This window comes from Chiloscyllium punctatum, chromosome 15, assembly GCF_047496795.1.
Source record: "Chiloscyllium punctatum isolate Juve2018m chromosome 15, sChiPun1.3, whole genome shotgun sequence".
NCBI lineage: Eukaryota > Metazoa > Chordata > Chondrichthyes > Orectolobiformes > Hemiscylliidae > Chiloscyllium > Chiloscyllium punctatum.
Window position 1 is genome coordinate 83044306 of NC_092753.1, and position 19627 is coordinate 83063932.

Here is a 19627-nt window from a genome sequence, read left to right on the forward strand (position 1 = left end):
GGTGGGCGAAAGCTTATCTCTCCACGCTTCAGGCTCACTGCCTTTATTCCTGATGAAGGGCTTTTGCCCGAAACATCGATTTCGCTGCTCGTTGGATGCTGCCTGAACTGCTGTGCTCTTCCAGCACCACTAATCCAGTATTTGGTTTTCAGCATCTGCAGTCATTGTTTTTACCTCATTCATTGAGTACGCCCTTGTCTTGAAACTTCTTCCAAAGTACATCATCTCACACCTATCAGGATCAAATTTCATGTATCATTTATCTACCCATCTCACCAATCTGTTTATATCCTCCATTAAGCTAAAAACTTTCTAAGACCTTCTTTTTCACAGTTAACCACCCAACTAATCTTTGGGTCATTCAAAAACACACTTATCATCCCCCCTACACTCTCATCTACATTGTTTATATATATCACAAACAATAAGGAACCCTGCTCCAGTTCATGTGGTGTGCCAATGGACACTCGTCTCTCATCACAAAAGCAGCTTTGTACCAGTTCTGCAATACTTTCTTCAGGACTAAAGGAGGTTGCAAGTGCCAATAGGATTATTTTGAGCTTTGCATTCAGCAGAGTTAAGCAATGCTTTTTTCCCTATTGATATCGATCATTAACACATCGATTTTCCATCTCAATAACTCCTTTCCAGTGATTAAAACTCATTTGTCCTTAGCTTTGGACACTTTCATCATCTGTCTTACTCACTCCTCCTCCTCTCCCCCTTTGTCAACAACACAAAAACCATCAGTCTCCAGCCCCTTTCAGTTCCAATTTACAAGTCATTTAACTTGAAATGTTAACTTTCTCTAAAGATGATGTCAGATTGGTTGAGTTCCTCTGCCACATTCTGCTTTCATTTCAGAACATTGCTGTGTGCTACTGCCAGCCCGAAACTTCGATTTCGAAGCTCCTTGGATGCTGCCTGAACTGCTGTGCTCTTCCAGCACCACTAATCCAGAATCTGGTTTCCAGCATCTGCAGTCATTGTTTTTACCTCATCGATGTTGTTGCCACCTCCCACTGACCTACTCACCTCCACTTCCAATATCTATTTCCCATCCAGCTCAGAATCCTGGCTGGCTGCCTTTGCAAATAGGGCCTTGGCTGGTCAATTTCATCTTGATTTCCGACTGGCGTCCACAACTCACCAGCTGGATGGAATCGAGGTCTAATTTCAATGTGAGCTACAGGCCTCTGGCTCAATCACCAATATCTTGACCTAAATACAGAGAAAATGGCTATTTGCTGTACAGAGGAATTCATTATTTGTGAAGACTAAAAAGAGATCGGTTTTCCATTTAAGTGAGCTTTATTTCACATCCAGGAGGTAGGAATTGTCAGTTGTCATCAGCAAGATATATTTTTTGATGACCAGCCAGAAATCTACTATTTGTTTGAAAGCTTTAGAAGGAAACAGTTACTGGATCAGGAAAGAAGTAAAATTACTTTGTGAGATATGACCCTGACCAGTAAACTATGAAGCCTTGAGTTTCATTAAATTTTATTCTACAGTATTATAAACTCAGCCAAGGATAGATTAACTCAGATATACCTTTAAACATAAGAGACTGTATAGCAAAGAAATATCACTGTCTTTTATCACAATGCGCTTTAACAAAGTCTGTTATATCATCTGCCCCAGCGTTTCAAGAGGAGATTAGACACAGATATGACCCTTGTATTTTAAATGTGATCATTTTCTTAATAATTGTCATTCGGGTGTATCTAATAGAAATTAATTTAAGAATACCAATACATGTTTGGGTCATTCAATCTACTCCACTGTTTAATTATATGTATATGCATCATAAGCTACCTACCATAACTCTATGGTCTTTAATATTATTTAGTTCTAAAATTTTCAACTGGTTTCCAGACTGAACAGCATTTGTCGCAAATGTACTCTAGGTGTACACTTTCTCTGAAGAAGTGCTTCCCGACAACATTCATGAACAGCCTAACTCTCACAAAAGCTTATAGCCTCCTGTGTTGAGCTCATGTCTCCTAATCAGTAGATCACCATTTCTTTAAGAGACTGCTATGACAGTATACCTTTAAGAGACATACAAAAAACAAAGAACAATACAGCACAGGAACAGGCCATTCAGCCCTCCAAGTCTGCGCCAACATATTTTGCCCTTCCAGACTAAAACCATCTTCACTGACAGGATTCATATCCCTCTGCTCCCTTCCTTTTTATATATTCGTCCGAGTGCTTCTTGAATGCTGCATGTTTATGATATCATCACTGCGTGTAACCTGTGGGTTACCTGACAAGAGTCCATCTATCACTACCTTAACAATATTAAATGACCCTGCCCTTCACCACCTTCTGACGCAGTGAGTTCCAAAAGTCACACAACCGTCAGAAAAAAAACTTCCCCTCATCTCTGTCCTGAAAGGGCAACCCCTGATTTAAAACAAATCACTCAATACGGAACTCATTCACGAGACAAAGCATCCTTTCCACATCCACCTTGTCAACAACAATTTATCGTCTTATAAACTTCAAACAAACCACCACTTTGTCTTTTAAATTCCACAGAAAATGAACCCAGCTTGTCCAAACTATCCTCTTAAAGCAATGTGTTCATTCCATTTATGTGTCCAGTAAACCTCCCCTGAAATACCTCCATTTACAACCTTCTTTAAATAAGGAGACCAAAACTGCACATTGTATGCATGATATGGATCCACTAATGCATGCATCCTTACTACAGCATAAAATCCTTACGTTATAAAGAGTGTTTCTGACCCACTGAACTATGTTGACTCTATTTTTTCTCCTGCTTGCTTAGTCTCTCCCCACTCACAGTTGTGATTCTTCTCATTGACTCCACAATTTTCAGTTTTCTGGCTCCAGCCATCTCCTCTTCACCATCAATTTACAATCCATCTAGACATCCATTCCTCCATCAAGATGTCTGAAGGCTGTCTGCTTCTTCCTTAAAAGGAGGCCTGAACAGACCCCATCCACCACCAACCCCCTTCACTTGGCTGAGCTTTCCTTTTGACTTATTTCACTTTCTCCAAGTCAAAGATGTCACTACGGGTGCTCACATGGGCCCCGTTATCTCTTTGTGGGGTACATGGATCATTCTTTGTTCCTGTCACACTCTCCCCCCACCCCCCCCCCCCCCTCCCCCCACCCAAGTACATTGACATTATCATCAATGCTGCTTCCTGCTCTTGTCTGGAATTGGAACAATCCATTTGTTTTACTTTCAATTCCCATTCTTTCCTCGCCTTGGCATCTTTGGAGAATCTCCTTACTCTGCTTCAAAACAGTGACAGTGGAGTTTTTACATCCATAAAAGAAGGCGGACAGTACATCTCAACTGAAAGAAAGCACGTCAACAGCATTCATTTAGTATCATTCTAGTTTGTGAGCCTAGAATTTTCTGCTCAAATGGTGCTTAAACCCACAATCTCACTGCTGCTAACTTGCATCAAACTTTGCCTGTTTCTTGTTAAGATTTAAATCATATGCTCAACATTGAACGAAGAATGAAAGAAATGGCATCACAATGAATCTGTGAATGAAGGAGTAAAAATCATACAAACTTCCATCAACGCTATTTCATGCTGTCACGTCCCTTTCAAGTTTTGAGGTCTGCAGCATCTTCATTGCTGTAATTAGGACTTCAGGCCATACCACATTATGAATAATGAATAACTTAGGCGTAAAATAATGATTGAACTCTTACTCAATGGTTTTTTAAGATATAAAGTGAGCTAAGGAAGCTAATGAACTGAAAAAATCTGTAACTCTTTGCAGACAGTAATTGGTCCATGATTTTCTGTAGCAGGGCATCTAAGGGTATCTGTTGTTAAGGAAGCTGTCTTTGAAGATTGTCTAAATTTCCCATGACAAATTTCTGAATGCACACAGAGATAATGTTGTAATCAGGGAGCAAGGGTATATGACAGTGTATCTCCTTTACAAATCAGATTGAAGATTAGTTAAATTAACTGTGCTAGAACTCAGAACACATAATAAAATATAATAAAATATAAAATATAATCTCAAATTAGAGATAAAGTGCAGAATGATAAATAGAGAGAAAAGACTAGATTAAGAAGGAATAAGAAAAGAGACAGACTGGCAGCAATTACAAAATGGTCTCCTCTACACTGGGAGGCAAAACGCAGACTGGGTGACTGCTTTGCAAAATACCTATGCGCTCTTCATAGAAATTACCCGAAGCTTCCAGTTGCCTGTCACTTCAACACACCACCATGTTCTCTGACAAACCTTTCTGTCTCAGGCCTGTTACAGTGCTCCAGTGAAGCTCATCGCAAACTGGAAGAGCAACATCACATCTTCCACTTGGGAACATTACAGCTAGCAGGACTCAATACTGAGTTAATTAATTTTAGAGCATGAACATGTCCTTCTACATCTATTACCCACTCCACACCCCAGGCCCTGTCATGACATGGGTTGCTTTCAGCACAACCTACCCATTTTTCAACTTCTCATAGACCCATTATCACCGATCAAGCTTCTTTTTTCCTTTAACTTACTATCAACAATCTGTTTATTTATCTAACCTTTTATCTCTCTCTTTCTGGGCTCCCTTTCCAACTATCCACTCACTCCTCTTCCCCCATCAACACTCTCCATATCATCAGCATTAATACCTTTCCATTGCTGCTATCAGTTCTGAAGAATGGTTACTGGACTCAAAATGCTAATTCTGTCTTCTCACCACAGGTGCTGCCAGAACTGCTCAGTTTCTCCAAAAATTTCTGTTTCTGTGTGTTTTGGATGTATATTTGGCACTGGTGGCTACGGGGTAATATACTCAGACAATACATGAAATATCTCAACTCAATACCTTCGTCAATATCATCCTCTCAGACAAGAAAACTGGAACAGCTTACCTGGCCATAGTCACATTGCCATTCCTCTGCATGAACTGGCAGCTGTGTTTCCCACATTTCAAAAGTGACCGACTATAAAAGGTATTTAATTCTCTGTAAAGCATTCTGGGACGTCATGAGATTGTGAAGAATGTTGCGTAAGGGCAAGTTCTTTCTTTCTTTCTTTCGCACAATGTGCACACAATATTTTCAAGATATCTTTGATATAGGGTGGAGTAGGAGGTACAATTCTCTTCATTAAATTCTCTTCATTTTGTAATTCATTAGCCAGAGAGGGGGAATTGACAATTTTGCTGTCTACAGTCCAAATATTTTAAATAAAAAGACTGTTATACTTCAGACCTGTAACAGGCCAATTTCTTGAATTAATTACCTTTCTTAAGATGCCAAATTGGTTGTTGATATGTATCTGCATCCAGAAGTTGAGTGACAGCCTATGAACTGTAGTTATGCCAAGAACAAGACTGCACTCATCTGCTGACACAATATTATTACTAAAGTATTCAGCCATGAAATATTTGTTCTTGAATTCAGTTCAAAATACTGGAAACAGTGATAACTCAGATAAACAAGGTCAACTATGGGATGAAGATAACTCATTACATGACTCATTACTTATTAAACTGGCGAATAGAAAATGATTAAGACACTTTGCTGCTTAAAGTAAAAACACAGCAAATAACTTGATTGGCTTACAGTATTCTTCCTTGTCATGTTGTAAAACTGCTGGTTCCTTTTGTATGAACAGTATTCCAATTTGACACGATGGGCTTAATGCCCTATCCCGTCTCCACTATAAGATTCATATCATAGAGTCATAGAATCATGCAGCATGGAAACAGGCCCCTCTGCTCAAGATCGTATTTAATTTGGCAAATCCATTGAGAAACAGCAGAAGGGATTTTAACATAAATAACACTTATACTGGAATTTTAAATAATGATGAATTTATATCATGATGAATGGTTTAGTATCAAAGTTACCAAAGGGGGATGAAGACTTGCATATTACTAATTCACTGTAAATCTGTTAGATCAAATGTTGTCACAGGCTAAGAAGGATCTGCACTGTGTTGGTGTGGTGCAGCCAGCTTTCCTTCTCCAGGTGGGATGTCTACGATTGCTGAAAGTCCACAATGGTGCCAAGCAGAAGAAGTGTATGAGGCTAGAAGCTTACAAAGCAAGTTTACACGGAGTCACAGAGTCACAGAGTTATGTAGAATGGAAACAGGTCCTTTGCCCAACTCATCCACGCCGACCAAGTTTCCTAAACTGAACTAGTCCCATTTGTCCACATTTGGCCTATATCCCTCTAAACTTTTCCTCTCCGTATATCTGTCCATATTTCTTTTAAAAATTACAATTGTACTCACCTCTACCATTCCCTGGCAGCTCATTCCATATACTATGTAAAAATGTTGTCCTTTTTTTCATCTTTCTCCTCTCATCTTAAGTGCCCTCTAGTTTTGGACTCCCTACCCTGGGGAAAAGATGTTGGCTAATCACTTTATCTATGCCCCTCATGATTTTATAAGGCTGTATCAAGTCACCCTCATGATTTTATAAGCCTGTATCAAGTCACCCCTCAGCCTCCAACGCTCCAGCGAACAAACTCCCAGACTATCCAGCCTCTCCTTATAACTCAACCCTTCCAGTTTTGGTAACGTCCTTGTAAATTTTTTTTTGCACCTTTCCAGTTAAATGACATCCTTCCTATAGTAGGGTGACCAGAACTGTCCACAGTACTCCAAATGTAGCTTCACCAATGCCTCGTACAGCTGGACTGAGTGTTCAATTTTCATTCCTACATGGGTGTCAGTAAGTCACCATGCATCATTAAAGCAAGTTTACAGTGTAGAACTTGGCCATTTGGCCAAATAGCTCTAAGCCAGGTTCATGCTTCACATGATTGTTCCCTCAACTTACATCATCTCACCTCATTAACACCTTCTACCCTTCCTCTTTCATTCATATAGCTAACTTCTTTTTAATTGCATCGGTATTATTCATTTCAATCACTCTAAATAGGAGTGAGATCCATGTTCTAACCACTTCAAGATGTTCTACAATTAGTACTGATATCCTTGGAAGTAGAGAGGTTCATTTTTTTGTGTCTTTTTCTCAGAGAACAGTTGATGTACTACCTGCGAAAGTGAGATGCAGCTGCTTCTGCTTTTCCCTGCCATCTGCCACCCTGTGTTTTTCAAGGGAAGTGTGATGTAGAACAGCGAAAGGATCATACTAGCATTACTCCAACAGTGAGCTGAGTTACATCACCATATTGGTTTTCCTGGTTCTGGACTGAGCGCTGATGAATATCAACATTGGATTTTGGTGAATCAGTTTGGCACCATAAAAATCACAGAATCACAGAATAGTTACAGAAGGAGCCCATTTGGCCCAACATGCCTGCTTTGGTTTTATTACCTAGTGCTAATCTCCCACCTTTCCCCCCCATCTCTCTGTACACAATTTCTATCCCAATAAAGATCCAATACCCCTCTTGACTGTCTCAGTGGAACCTCCCACCATCGCATTTCCAGGCAATGTATTCTAGACCCTAACTACTCATGTGTGAAAAACATAAACCTCATAACGCCCTTACTTCTTCTGCACATGACCTTACATCTAGGCTCTCAAACTATTTAGCTAAGTCGCTATGTCCTGAATTATTTAGTGCAAATTGAGGTTGGCTATTACCCATTCACTTGAAGATAATGGTCGGCTACTGCTTCCATTTTAAAGCCATTGCCATATTAATGGGGTCCTCCTCTGGGCGCCCAAGGCAGTTGCCTGTTTCAGGTGATGGGTCTGATAAGAAGATAGTGTGCTATGACATGAATACACTCCGATTGACTTTTTGGTCAGGCTCAGACAGTCACATGGGTAATCAAGTAGAATAAGCTTAAAAATGTGTTGCTGAAAAAGCGCAACAGGTCAGGCAGCATCAAAGGAACAGGAGAATCAACATTTCGGGCATAAGCCCTTCTTCAGGAAACCTGAAGAAACATCGATTCTCCTGTTCCTTTGATGCTGCCTGACCTGCTGCACTTTTCCAGCAACAGATTTTTAAGCTCTGATCTCCAGTATCTGCAGTCCTCACTTTCTCCTAATCAAGTAGAATAAACCTATCAAACATAAAATTATAAATATTTCAGAGAAGGAATACATTCTGGTGCCCATGGAGTGGTCCAGAATTGTTGCTGCCACAGGAGCCCCACCCTCTGTGACTTTGACATGTCCTCTTTTTCATCTGGAAGAATAACGTTTGGTCAAGTGAAATGACTGAACTATAATGATTGTTACACAACAGCTTTGAGACCAGTACAAGTTCAAAGGCATTCACATGCTGAGTACACATCAAGTTATATTGCCAAATCAACATTGTTGTCCAGCTGGGGGCAGAAGACAGCATTGCTAAATGTTGGTCAAAGATTGATGTCAACAGAAATACATCGTCATTCTGCTAACTTCAGAGTTTTAAAATTTCTCCTCCAAAGCACCTCTGAGGCTTACAAGAGTAATTAGCTTTCCATCTGACATTCTCCCACTCTCCCAACCCAATCACTGCCACCGCCTACCCCCCCCCCACCCACACACCACCACCGCCCCCCCCCTCCCCCACTCCCCTTCTCACCTTCCCATCTCCCCACCAAGGTGCGGTTCATTAGCCCATTGCCAGGGGAAACCACTCAACCTTGGAAATGGGATCAGAAAATGCTCATGATCTGAACTTGACAAAGGCAAGCTATGTGGCTTTGTTGGTACACAAAGTTAGTTTAATGCCATACACTTTGCATATGTTTACATCTGACTTATGCTCAGTCATAAGGTGCTAAAGGAATATTGAATTCTTCACTTCCAACAAAATACATGTGTCAATTGGCGATCACAAGAAAAAAAATCCTGCTTTTGAGGCACAGCTAAGCTAGGTGGAAAATGGTTGCCGTGTTACCCTGGGCATTCCTTCTTGAGATGGTAATGATGATCTGGATTCTTGGGACATTTCAATAAGCTGTAAAATTGTACAATCATGAAAAATGGTTACAGCAAAGAAGGAGGCTATTCATCCTATTGTGTCTGCTCTGACTCTCCAGGAACAACTCATCTTGTGTGAAATTGCCCCTTATCAAGGTAGAACTGTATGTTCTTTCTTTTCAATGTGATGCCCAGGCACTAATGTGAAGTGTCAGGATAATTTCACTCATGTTGCAGAATAGATGAAGCTACTAGAGTGAATGCTGGTCCTATGGTACTGTCACATCTGATTTATACTGCATCGTTTCCACTGATGTTAAGCCAATGGAATAAATATCAGTCTTAGACTGACAGGTACCCAACCTGATTTTCCTTTTCATTAAGGTTTAGTCAGGGTGCTCATACTGCCACTGGGCAGGGGGCTCTGCAGCCAGCTAGAAGTACATTAACATCATATCACATCATCTGATGAACATAATTTATAGTTAAGAATCGAAGGTGTTGCAATAAAACCCTTCCCCATTTCTGGAAGAAAGGTTTTTGGTCTCTCCTACGGAGTCTCAACTGCACGTGCCAATTAGTGGTGTTGCTTTAATGCCCACATTTCTCCAACTTCAATGCTCCTGTGCCCAGAAGCATTGACATTCATGCTCAAGGAATCCAGTGGCTCAGCTAGTGCAGCATGTTTACAGCCAATCAACATCAAAGGCTGGATCTCCTGAAGCATTGTCATAACAACATCTCCTCCTCTTCCTTTAACAGTGGTACCCAAACTGCCTAATGCATGTATCATTTGCTTTTTATGAGACCCTGGTGTGTGCAAAAAGAATATTCTGTGGTTTTTCTACAAACTGCATTGTCTATTCTCTTCCTGTTTGGACGATGTCAGTAAGGCCTCACTGACTGGCCACCCCCAATTGTCATAAGAGTTAATTTTCTGCAGTCCTGTTGCAGCTGACGTTCTCCCAACTCATTTTGGTTTCACATAATTTCAGAACACTGAGCCAATAATGATGAATGAATAGAGACATAGGTCTAAATCAGGAATGTATGGCACTTAGAAAAGTGTTTGGATGTTCCCACGACAATGCTTCACTTGTCTATGCCAATGATGCAGGTCACGGGACAGGGTGTGAGCGAACTTGAGAAATATACTTCAAAAGTAGTTCTGTTTTGGGATGTCCTGAAGACATGAAAGGCATATGTAAATAAAATGCCTCTCTTTAAGTAATACGCACGAGTTCAGGGACATTTCCTGTTGTAACATATTGTTATGTTTACACCAATAGATTGTGTCGCTGGCTGGAAAGATGCCAGTGTCGCTCATTCATAAGCAATGAACCAGCAAACATGAAAAGTTTTGCAACAGAACAATGTAAAAAAAAAGAAACAAGATATAAATGGCCATTTGACCCAGTGAGATCACGGTTTCTGTAATACTGTGTGGAAAGTTACGTTATTAGCCTCACAGGATTTCAGTCTCTAAGGGAAGTGACACTCCCAGGAAAAACTTTGATGGTTATTTTCTTGCTTATAAGACAGTGATTAGAAGCAGGATTCTGGGAAGATTGATTGTTGTTGGGGAATGCAAAGACTGAATGATTGTCCTGGTATTGGAATGTGCTCAGGAGCAAGAACCCTAGCTCCTATATTCTGGATGTAGGAAAGCAATCAGTTCAAGGAATCCCGGATACTTGTCTTTGTTATTAAAAATAATGAATGCTGGCTGGTTTCTCTGGCTATTGATCAGAGCTATTTGGGACTGAAATCATTTTGGCAATAAACCTGCATTTAGTAATGGGTCATTTCTGAAGAAGACTCACAAAATTAACTCTGTTTTTTTTCTCCACATATGCTGCCAAACCTGTTTTTACTTCAGATCTAGCATTTGCATGAGATTGTTCTGATCTGGGTGAAGGAGATGGGCTGTAGGATCTCAACAGTTCCTCCAACTGATGTGAAAATGGACAGATTAAACAAAAAACAAGAACAGAGAACTAGCCCTTTGGCCCATCAAGTCTACCTTGACACATGATGCCTTTCTAAACTAAAAACCTTTTGCCTCTGTGCAGTTCATACCCCTGTATTCCCTGGCTATTCATATAACTGTCAAGATGCCTCTTCAATGTTGTTGTTGTATCCAGTTCTGTCACCTCTGGGAGTGCATTTCATGCATTTACCATCCTCTGTGCAAAAACCTTGCCTCTCATTCCCTCTTTTACCCTAAATCTATATCCCCTAGTATTGACATTTCCACCCTGGGAAAAAGACTCCAACTATCCGTTCTATCTATGCCTCTCATAATTTTGTAAACACCTATCAGGTCACCCCTCAGTGTCTGAGATTCGAGTGAAAACAAAGCACGTTTGTCCAATCTCTCCTCATAACAATTAACCTCCAAACCAAGCAACATCCTGGTGCAACATTTCTGTATGCTCTTCAAAGCCTCCACATTCTTCTGGTAGTGTGGTTGCACAACTGTACACAATATTCTAAATGTTGGCTAACTAAAGTTCTGCATATCTGCAAATGACTTGCCAAATATTTTTGCTCTATTCCCCAAACAATGAAGGCAAACATGCTATATGCCTTCTTGACCACATTATCCACTTGTGTTGCCACTTTCAGGGAACTGTGGACATATATACCTCAACATCTCTGTGTGTTAATGCTTCTAAGGTTCTGCCATTGACATTATTGTTATGGACTAAGCCAGACAACTCAAAATATTCTTAGGCAGGCAGCTCAGACGATAACTTTGCAATTTGTTTTGGTAAATGCACAGTGAAAATTATCCAGATTAAGTTAGCTAGGTTGACAACTAGATTTTAAAACAGACAAAAATGTATTCACAAAACTACACATTGAAACACAAAGAACAGAATAAAGAACCCCTAAAGATTGCAACCTATCCAACTAGACTTAGTTATGCTGTTCTGAATATACACAACAGCCCCAATAAGCAAACTCCCTTTCAAAACCAGTATAAATGGAACACATGCTTACAGGTTGAAGTTGAAGGGCAGGAAAGAGAGAGAGTTTCCACACAACTCCCTGTTGAACTCCTCACCAGTTCATAGAGTCATAGAGATGTACAGCACGGAAACAGACCCTTTGGTCCAACCGGTCCACGCCGACCAGATATCCCAACCCAATCTAGTCCCACCTGCCAACACCCGGCCCATATCCCTCCAAACCCTTCCTATTCATAGACCCATCCAAATGCCTCTTAAATGTTGCAATTGTACCAGCCTCCACAGCTTCCTCTGGCAGCTCTTTCCATAGACATACCACCCTCTGCGTGAAAACATTGCCCCTTAGGTCTCTTTTATATCTTGCCCCTCTCACCCTAAACCTATGCCCTCTAGTTCTGGACTCCCTGATCCCAGGGAAAAGACTTTGCCTATTTATCCTATCCATGCCCCTCATAATTTTGTAAACCTCTATAAGGTCATCCCTCAGCCTCCGACGTTCCAGGGAAAACAACCCCAGCCTATTCAGCCTCTCCCTATAGCACAAATCCTCCAACCCCTGGCAACATCCTTGTAAATCTTTTCTGAACCCTTTCAAGTTTCACAGCATTCTTCCGATAGGAAGGAGACCAGAATTGCATGCAATATTCCAACAGTGGCCTAACCAATGTCCTGTACAGCCGCAACATGACCTCCCAACTCCTGTACTCAGTACTCTGACCAATAAAGGAAAGCATACCAAACGCCTTCTTCACTATCCTATCTACCTGCGACTCCACTTTCAAGGAGCTATGAACCTGCAATCCAAGATCTCTTTATTCAGCAACTCTCCTTAGGGCATTACCATTAAGTGTATAATCCTGCTAAGATTTGCTTTCCCAAAATGCAGCACCTCGCATTTATCTGAATTAAACTCTATTTGCCACTTCTCAGCCCATTGACCCATCTGGTCCAGATCCTGTTGTAATCTGAGGTAACTCTCTTCGCTGTCCACTACCCCTCCAATTTTGGTGTCATCTGCAAACTTACTAACTGTACCTCTTATGCTCGCATGCAAATCATTTATGTAAATGACAAAAAGTAGAGGACTCAGCACTGATCCTTGTGGCACTCCACTGGTCACAGGCCTCCAGTCTAAAAAACAACCCTCCACCACCACCCTCTGTCTTCTACCTTTAAGCCAGTTCTGTATCCAAATGGCTAGTTCTCCCTGTATTCCATGAGATCTAACCTTGCTAATCAGTCTCCCATAGGGAACCTCGTTGAACACCTTACTGAAGTCCATATAGATCACATCTACTGCTCTGCCCAGTTGGGGAACACTTCAGTGGTCCAGGGCATTCAGCCTCAGACCTTCGGGTGACCATCTTCCAAGGCGGACTTCGGGACAGGCAGTAGTGAAAAGTGGCCGAGCAGAGGCTGATAGCTAAGTTTGGTACCCATAGGGAGGGCCTCAACCAGGACCTTGGGTTCATGTCACATTACAGGTGACCACCATTGCACTATACACACACACAGGCACTCCGACACACACACACACACACACACACTCACACACACACAGGCACTCCTATACACACATACACACAGAAGCGCACGCAGACACCCACACTCCCACACTCACACTCACACATGCACCCCCTCACAGACTTAAGACACTTTACACTCACTACATACACATATAGACTTTCTCACACTCACAACCCCCAACCCTGACAGACACACACAGACAGACAGACAGACACACACACATATATTTTGTGGGGTGAATTTGTACTTGCAGAGTTACATTGTACTTTGCTCAAAAACTGCATAAATTCATGTAGAACTCTGTTATCTCACTTTTTAGATTAGAATCAATCTAAACATCATGGCATAGACAGAGAACACAGGGGGCCAACACCTTCAACATATTGTCTAGCTATCACCATTGTTGACAGCTAACCCAAGAATGCAACTTTTTAAAAAAAGGTTTTGTGATTTACACATGAAAGAAATGAAACTATCATGGTATTCAAACAGATGAAAGACTTAACACACAATCATTTTTTCAATGTATAATTTCAGTTATATCACACTGTAAATGTTTGCTATAAATTCTGTGTGTTAGGATTGAGCCCTCCTCTACCACCTGATGAAGGAGCGACGCTCCGAAAACTAGTGTGCTTCCAATTAAACCTATTGGACTATAACGTGGTGTTGTGTGATTTTTAACTTTGTACACCCCAGTCCAACACCGGTATCTCCAAATCGAAAAAGGATGTTCTGGAAAGGGTCCAATATCCTGGCAGGAAGATTTGCTAATTCTGTTAAGGGATACTGTAATCTATTAGAAAGGGGGTGGAGGTATCTTAAGTAGCAGAATAGATAGAAAGAAAGATGAGAGTATCTTTGAATTGAAAAGAACAAGTTAATTAGAAAAGACAGACAAGAACAAGTCAGAGAACAATGTAATTTTGAATAATTAAATGCCATTTATTTCAATGCAAGAGATCTTACAGGTAAGGCGAATGAACTCAGGGCATGTTTAATAACATCGGATTCGGATGTCATAGCTATTACAGAAACTTGGCTGAGGGATGGACAGGACTGGCAGCTCAATGTTCTGGGTTTCAGATTTTATAGGAAGAATAGAAAAAGAGGCAAAAGAGGAGGGGCAATGACATTTTTGACTAAGGAATATATTACTGCTGTAACTAGAGAAGATATTTCTGAAAAATTGTCCAGTGAAAATCTATGGGTTGAAATTAGAAATAAAAAGGGAATGTTCTCCTTGCTGGGATTGTACAATAGACCTCCCAAGAGTCAGAGAGAATTTGGGGCATAAATATGAAGAGAGATCCCAGATATTTGTAAGAATATTAAAGCTGTAATAAGACAATCAGCAGATGAAGGAGCAGTGCTCCGAAAGCTAGTGTGTCCAAATAAACCTGTTGGACTATAACCTGGTGTTGTGTGGTTTTTAACTTTGTCCTCCCCATTCCAACACTGCACCTCCAAGTCAAGGTTCTAATAGTAGGTGATTTTATTTTTCCAAACATTGACTGGGACTACCATAGTGTTAAAGTTTTGGATGGTCAAGAATTTGTTAAATATGTTCAAGAAAATTATCAATATATAAATGCGCCTGCTAGAGAAAGAGCAAAACTTGACCTTCTCTTGGTTAATGTAACAGGGCAAGTGACTGAAGTGATAGGGGAACATTTTGAGTCTCGTGAACATAATTTTATTTGTTTTAAAATAATCATGGAAATGGATAAGCCTTTCACAAAAATTAAAGTTTTTAATTGCAGTAAGGCAATTTCTAATGGTATGAGACAAGTGCTTTCAAAAATTAATTGGAATAGACTGTTCGCAGATAAAGGGACATCTGATAAATTGGGAGGCTTTCAAAAGTGTGATAACAACAATTCAGAGTCGTTATGTTCCTGTTAGAGTGAAAGGTAAAGCTGGTAGGATTAGAGAACAATGGATGAACAAAGATGTTGAGGTTCTATCAAGAAAAAAAATGAATTATATATTAGATATTATCAACTGGGACCAAATTAATCTCTTGATTAGTATAAAGAGTGCAGGGCATTCTTAAGAGGGAGATCAGGAAGGCAATGAGGGGCTGTGACATAGCTTTGGCAAATAAAGAGAAGGATAATCCAATGAGATTCTACAAGTAAATTAAGAACAAGAGAGCAACTAGAGAGAGAGGGAGAGAGAGAGAGAGTGTGGCCTCTTAAAGATCATCTTTGTGTTGAACTTCACGAGATGGGAGAAACACTAAATGAACTTTCCCATCAGTTTTTTACTCTGGAGAAAACAAAAAGGAGATTGGACAACTTAGGGAAATAAACACTGATGTTTTGTAACAGTTCGCATTACAAAAGAGGAAGTGCTGGAGGTCTTAGAAAATATAAAGGTGGATAAATCTCTGGGACCTGATCATCTGTATCCCAGGACTTTATGAAAAGTTAGGGAGGAAACTGCAGTGCTCCTTGCAGAAATATTTGTATCATCTATAAATACAAGTGAGGTGCTGAATGACTGGAGAATGGCTAATGTTTTGCCTTTATTTAAGAAGGGATATAAGGATAAACCTGGGAACTATATACCTTTGACTCTAACTTCGGTGGTGGATAAGTTATTGGAAGTGATTCGGAAAGACAGCATTTATATGCATTTGAAGCAGTAAGGGTTTGATCAGGGATAGTCAGTATTTCTTTCTAGGAGGGAAATCGTGTCTCACAAACTTACTGAAGCAAATTGCAAAGTTATGGTCTGGGACTGTCTGCTTAAGAATATTTTGAGTGGTCTGGCTTAGTCCATAGCAGTTGATTAAAAATATTTGTCCCCTGAAGAGATTTACAGAATGCATAGCAGGACAGGACAGGGAAAACACAGGACATAGCAGGACAGGGAAAACGCCTTGGTAGCTTTAAATAGGCCTGAAGGAATTGATGTGAGAGCATCAGAAGGATTCAGATTGGAGGTGAAAGGGCGAAAAATGTTGGCTCAAAGGCATTTTGGAGAAATAAAATCCTCCTGGCAGAGACATCCTGGAGGTAATCTTCAGAAGAAGGGTTGGGAGTGAATGACTCTTATAACTGACTAATTGCATTGTGTGTGCACTGGTGATATGAGTGAAGGTTCCTCCAGTGAGAAAATCTGGACAAGGAGGAAGAGATGACTATGTAGTCAAAGATACAAGGACCCTCAGAGGGGAAGGCAAGCTCTGAGGATGGCTCGAAGATTCTGCAGTGGGAGATAGACAAGTAAGTAAGCAAAAAATTGGCAGGTAGAATATAATGCAGGAAAATGTGAGGTTATGCACTGTTGTAGGAACAACTGAGAAGCTGAATATTACATAAGTGGAGAAAGACAGAAGGAAGGTACAGTACAGAGGGATTTGGGAGTCCTCATGCATAAGTCAGAAAAAGCTAGCATGGAAATTCAGCAGTTAATAGAGAAGGCAAATAGAATGTTGGCTTTGCATTCAATGGGCATGACATACAAAAGTAGGGAAGTTTTGCTAAATCTATACAAGTCATTAATTTGGCAACACATGAAATACTGTGAACAGTTCAGGCCCCTTATCTAAGGAAAGATATACTGTCATTGAAAGCAGTTTTGAGAAGGCTGGTGTGAAGGGATTTTACTATGAGGAGATGTTAAGTAAGTTTGGCTTACTTTGTTTGAAATTTCAAAGAATGAAAGATGGCTTATTGAAAAATACAAGATTATTAAGGGTCTTGACAGTCTAGCTATTGAGAGTCTCGGAACAGAGGGCATAATCTCAAAGTAAGGAGTTGTCTAGTTTGAAGAGAAATGAAGAGAAATTCCTTTTTGTAGGAGTCATGGTCACAGAAGTTGGCTCTTTAGGTACATTCAAGGCTGAGATAGACAGGTTTTATACAATGGAGAAAGTGAGGACTGCAGATGCCGGAGATCAGAGTCGAGAGTGTGTTGCTGGAAAAGTACAGCAGGTGAGGCAGCATCCAAAGAACAGGAGAATTGATGTTTCCAGCATAAGCCCTTCATCAGGAATGAGGCTTGTGTGCCGGGAATGAGAGATAAATGGGAGAGGGTTGGGGTTGGGGGTAAGGTAGCTGGATAAAGGTGGGATAAAGGTGGGGGAGAAGGGGATAGGTTGGGGGGGGGGAAGTGATGGACAGGTCCAGAGGATGCCAAGTTGGATGCTTGGGACTGGGATAATGTGGGGGGAGGGGAAGTGAGGAAGCTGTTGAAATCCACAGTTATCCCGTGAGGTTGCAGGGTCTCAAGGCAGAATATCAGGCGTTCTTAATCCAGGTGTCAGGTGATAACAGTTTGGCAGTGGAGGAGGCCCAGGACCTGTATGTCCTTGATGGACTGGGATGGGGAGTTGAAGTGTTCAGCCACAGGACGGTGTGATTGGTGGGTGCGGGTGTCCCAAAGATGTTTTCTGAAACAATCCGCAAGAAGGCATCCATCTCCCTGATGTAGAGGAGACCACACCAGGTGCAATGGATGCAGTAGATGACATTGGCAGAGGTACAGGTAAATTTTGATGGATGTGGAAGGATCCCTTGGGGCCTTGGACGGAGGCAAGGGGAGTGATGTGGGTGCATTTGTTGCACTTCCTGCGGTGGCAGGGAAAAGTGTCAGGAGTGGGGTGTGGGCTGGTGTGGGGGCGTGGACTTGACGAGGGAGTTGCAGAGGGAATGGTCTCTTCGGAACACTGATAGGGATGGGGAGGGAAATATATCTCTGGTGGTGGGGTCCGTTTTGAGGTGGCAGAAGAGGCAGAGGATGATTCGTTGTATTCAGAGGTTGGTGGGTGGAAGGTGAGGACTGGGGGGGGGGGGGGGGGGTTCTGTCCTTGTTGCATTGGGAGGGGTGGGGTTCAAGGGCAGTAGTGCATGAAGTCGAGGAGATGTGCTGGAGGGCATTATCAATCATGTAGGAAAGGAAGTTGCGATCATGGAAGAAGGAGACCATCTGGGACTTTCTGAGATGGAATTGGTCATGCTGGGAATAGATGTGGCAGATGTGGAGGAATTGGGAATAAGTGATGGTGTTTTTACAGGAGGTAGGGTGGGCGGAGGTGTAATCAAGGTAGCTGTGGGAGTTGGTGGGCTTTTTTTGGATTTGTAGCGTGTCCTGGATATCCTGTTCAGTCCAGTTTGGATTTGTAGTGTGTACAGGGTATCCTGTTCAGTCCAGTTCAGATTCATCCTGCGTACTGGGTATCCTGTTCAGGTCCAATTTGGATTTGTAGTGTATACAGGGCATTTCAGATTTGTAATGTATACTGTGTATTATATAATTTTATACAATAAGTGAATCAAAGGCCACAAGGGAGAAAACAGGAAAGTGTAGTTGAGGATGATCGGATTGGCCATGATTTCATTAAATGGCGGAACAGACCAATGGCTGAATGGCTCACTTCTGCTGCTACATCTTATGGTCTTCATTCTACACATTACAAAGGCTAATACGTAGAGAACACTCAGAGCTTAATCTTTTCAAAGTGGTGTTTTATCCAGAAACCCATCAGAGAGCAGCATGAAGATGAGAGGGACATCTCGGCAGGCAAGATTTGGATGGATTTCTCCCTCTCCAACCCGGGGCACATATATCCTCTGGAATCTCAAACACAGTTGTGATCCGGAATCTCGACAATGTGTGCAACCCCACAGAGGTGTCAGTATCTGAGCTGTGGGAGGGTGTGGGACAAGAAGGTGATGCTGCACCCTCTGATGCCCCTTCTTCTCCTAGTGTATTCTAGTCACAGTTACTGGCGGTTCCATGGGCTCACCAGTGGGAGTAAGGTCAGGACTGTGCAACATCCCTGACAGTAGGTCAGAGAGTTTGCATTGTCTTGCACGTCCTGACAACGTTGAACTTTTGACAAGCATCCCCCAAGGTTTGTTGCTTAAAGACCCCACTCTCGACTAGAGGAGTTCTAGCCTCACTCTCAGCTATGGAATGACTCCTTGGCAGCCAGCTAACTGCAGTGCCTTTCCTCTCTAGGTCCTTTGGAGGGCAAGGAGGAGGATACAGCCAGCAGATGATACTCTTTCCCTGAAGTTCTCAACTCTCTTCTCCTGTGGAGACAAATGGAAGCTGGAACAATGCACTGAAGCCAGAAACCACCAACTCACCAATGTCAGGCACGTGGAAGTCTAGTATATAGGATCATCCAGGCCCAATGCCAGGCAATTGCTTTTCTGACTGAACTACAACCATGCCCTCCATCTAGTGGCTGTACACGCTCCAAACTCTATATCCGCAAACCTACCTATTTAGAGATGATCCA